This window comes from Lepidochelys kempii, chromosome 5, assembly GCF_965140285.1.
Source record: "Lepidochelys kempii isolate rLepKem1 chromosome 5, rLepKem1.hap1, whole genome shotgun sequence".
Taxonomy (NCBI): domain Eukaryota; kingdom Metazoa; phylum Chordata; order Testudines; family Cheloniidae; genus Lepidochelys; species Lepidochelys kempii.
In genome coordinates this window covers 86,051,375-86,054,444 of record NC_136384.1, presented here as the reverse complement: position 1 = coordinate 86,054,444, position 3,070 = coordinate 86,051,375, and positions in this window count along the sequence as shown.

Here is a 3,070-nt window from a genome sequence, read left to right as displayed (position 1 = left end):
AGCAAATCCGCCAATAAGCACAGGACCCACCAAGGCAGAGGAGGAACTTTGTCACACTGCTCATATTCAAGAAGTGCCCATTTCTCTACCCTCGTGGTGTTTGGACGTAAACAAGTATCGACAAGCTTCTAGCCTTGACTTTTCTCTTCACCTCTTCCTTCTCCTCCTCGGAACAGCAAATCTCAGAATGTGTGCTCAGGTAGAATCAGTCCTCCACAGTCCTTACGTTTGTATTGAACATCCACTCAGCTGTGCTTCACCAAGTGATGTTGTATTGATCTCAAAGGTCAAAGGAGTTAAAGCTGTAAACCTAACCCAGTCACTGCCCAACATTTAAACATTGTTACATAAGGTTTGGGGTTTTGGTCACAGAGATCTCAGCCTGCTTAGCACCATGGGAAACACACCCTTAAAAATCCTGTTTTCCTTTTATTAAAAATACAGAAAGGAAAAACAGAGCATTTGAAATGTAAAGTATTAAGTAAGGCTTTCATTTTAACATCTCTTGTTCCCTTTCCCTTTAGCTGGAGAGAGTTTGCAGAAGGAAAACCCCATTTGTTTGACACTCTGTTAGAAGGTATCAAAGATGGTAATAACTGTCCTTTTGGGGAAAAGAGAAGAAGTTAGTTGAGATGAGCTGGAGCTGTTTGTTGCTGCTGCAGTTGCTAAAGTCTGATCCCATTTCATCCCAGGTGGTGGCTGAGGTTCAGCTGGAGCTGATAGAGGTGGTGATGTCATCTGGATCCTTCTCTGTGGTCTGGTCAGAACATTTCTCAAGATTAGGCTAATGAAGGTCCAGGTTCCCAGGAGATGGTGGAGGTGGCAGCCAAGCCAGTGAAGCTTGCTTCAGTATCCTCCATTTGTTCTTTCCCTGTACTTCCCTCAGGTCTTCACCCTCCTTCCCCAATCTGCTCATTATTTTGTCCACCAATTAGGCCCAATATCCAACACACCAATTTTGGTTTATTAATTTCTGGTTTCACACCTTCAGTTTTTTTCCAAGCATGAATTCAACATAGTCCTTGAATTATTTTAATGTGGCTGTGACACTTTATACCTCAGGGGAGTGCCCTGTAACCCCCATGTTCAACATTTGTATATAATTGTGATATTTCATATAAAACATGTCATGTAAGGTATCATGGGAAAAGTTATGCTCTGCTGACAGCCATTGTTCTGTCTAAATATGTATTGTTATTATTATTAGTGCATATGAAGCTATGGGATTGTGTTGTATCGTTGTCATTAAAATATGTTATGAGTTGAGGAATCACCCAGATATTAGCTCCCCAGAGATAACAGCAAGGGAGATAATCAGCACCTGGACATGTGTCGAATAATCATCAACAGCCATTGTCCAGCAAAGGAGTTAAAATTCAATGACTCATTTGCACAAGGCCACACCAGGAAAATTGTTCAACCTTGCCTGGTGACTCAATAGTGCTCACCAGACATGTATGGACTTGTGTTCTCCAAGCACATGGAATGAGCATATAAAATAAAGAACAGACTGAGGCCACATGTTTGTGTCCTATCTCTTCTCCTACCCATGGTGAAGGCAATGATCTGGAGCTGAGGAGACTGGTCCCCAGGCTAACACCGAGAGCCTGCATATGAAAGACTGTAGCCAACTTGCAGTATCCAGTAGGGTGAGAAAAATTGTTTAGTCTAGATATTGCCTAGTCTAATAAGGTTGAATTATTCTGTGCAATTCGTTGCTATAGGATGTCAGTGAGATCAAGAATTTAGGAACAATTAAGGAGGGGTTGGATGTTATACTGATAAAAAGAATATTCAAAGTTACAATAGTTAATAGTGAAAAAGCTTTAGAAGGGATATAAAACCTCATGCTTCAGGATTTGAGACAATTTTTATCTATTATGGGTTAAGATGACTTCATGGGATGGGTGTGCAGATTATCTCACATCTGCCTTGCATGTTCCTCTGAAACATCTGGAACTGGCTACTGTTGAAGACAGGATACTGGCCTAGATGGACCTCGGGTCTGATCTAGTATGGCAATACCTATCTCAGTTAGAATTACTATAATATGTCATGTATATAGATGCATTGCATGTCAGGTCTCTCCTTTCCTTTCTCTAAGATGGCAGCATCTGGAGATGTATGTCTCTGAGGGACAGAGACAACACGTGGAAGGAGCATGTGGTGTCATGTACTCCCTCAGATTTGCTGCTTGGTTTGAACTGGGCATGCTCACATGGACTGAGCATGCTCAGTAACACTGCTGAAGCTGGCTGCCCTCAGTCTACCCCCACACTATCAGCAAGCGAAGGTCGTCTCTGCTGAGGGGTCAGCCGTACTATGCTACTGGACTGAAACCGATTAATGTGATGGATATATTTGCAAGAGTTCTATAACACTAAGTTAAAAAGGGATAGCCAATAAATCATTCTACTTACAATGATAAGCAGGTATTTGGTAGGTACAAGCAAAATCTTCCTCCAGAAATGTTGCCAAGTCTCACATCTTTGCATCTATCTGGATTAAAACCTTACTGTATTCTGTGCGCCTACACTTCTCTGGAGCCCATGCATCCAGCACAAGCATTAGAAAATCCCTTCCCCTCCTCCCCTCTATGAAAGGTTCTCTCTCCTGCTGTGTAGTGGAGAGTCATCTATTAAAAGGAATCAGAACCTGATTTGGTGCATGCTGATAACAGATGCTAGTCTTCTGAGGCGAGGTCTGAGGTAAGAATGTGTGTAACTCAGGGATTCCTTGATACGAATGTCACTGTTAGTTGGAACAAATGATATAACAGTAGGGATTGCCTATATCAATCTGCAAGGGGGCACTTTGGGCCCAATCCTGCAAGGTGCTCAGCATCTTGGGAGAGGTCTTTTCATTATGTGTGTGCCCAGCATAATGAGGGTCTGATCTTTGATTAGTGTTTGTAGGGGCCACTACACTACTAACAAGAATTGTAGTCCACTATGAACTTTAGAACAGATTAATTGTATTAAACAGATCTGATCAACAGCATTAAAAAAAACAGATGCTTGTGTGTCATAGAATTTATAGGAGTAAAATGCATCCAATTGATGACTTCACA